Below are 869 nucleotides of genomic sequence, written 5' to 3' on the forward strand. Positions count from 1 at the left end.
GTGGTCTCTCTGACATCACGGTATTCTGAAGCATCAGGCTCCAAGATCAATCTGAAAAAGAGTGAAGTTTTCTGGATGGGAAAGGAAGGTGAGGGGTTTGATCTCCCGGACACCTTTCCAGTGCCCCAAGAAAAAATGGAGATACTAGGCATTGAATTTGGCCCTGGCGATTATGGCCTCAAAAACTGGGAAGGCAGACTGGAAATTGCCAATACTAAGATGGTCAGCTGGAAGAGATGGACGTTGTCTCTGAGGGAAAGGGTTGATCTGATTATTACCTGATTCCGATCTTCTTGTATGTCAGCTTTGTCTGCATCTTGCCAGTGTCTCTCTATGCTAGGGTCAGTAGTGTGTTCTTCCAGATGCTGTGGGGGAACAGACTGAACCCCATCAAGAGGAATGTCACCTATCTATCCAGGAGGGAGGGTGGCTTAGGTATGGTCAACCCAGTTCTTTTCTTTTCACTGCTATTTCTCAAATTTAACATTGGTAATATGCTTGCAGTGGAACCTCCTGGATGGGTAGGCATATTTAGATCTTGGTTTAGGCCTTTTCTACGACTTTGGGAAGAAGGTGGCCAAGTGAAGAGTCTAAGGGGTCATCGTGGTCAGTTACCAGCCTATGTTGCTCCATGCCTGAAGTTACTGTGGCTTAGGATCTCAGATTGGTTCAGAGGAAAGTCCTTATGAGTCGAGTCTTGAGCGAAGTCTTTCATGGCCCACTGGCCTTAAGGGATTGCCCGGGCCCAATTTTGAGGGCAGGGTTAAGACTGATTAATTTGGACAGAGTACCCATGATATTTAGGGATCTGGCCTGGTTGTGCTTCCATGGGAGGCTCTATGTTCGGGGCAATTTGAAATTCCGCAGTG

Source organism: Lithobates pipiens, unplaced genomic scaffold (assembly GCF_037356315.1).
Source record: "Lithobates pipiens isolate NorthernLeopardFrog02 unplaced genomic scaffold, aLitPip1_a1.2 Scaffold_16, whole genome shotgun sequence".
Taxonomy (NCBI): Eukaryota; Metazoa; Chordata; class Amphibia; order Anura; family Ranidae; genus Lithobates; species Lithobates pipiens.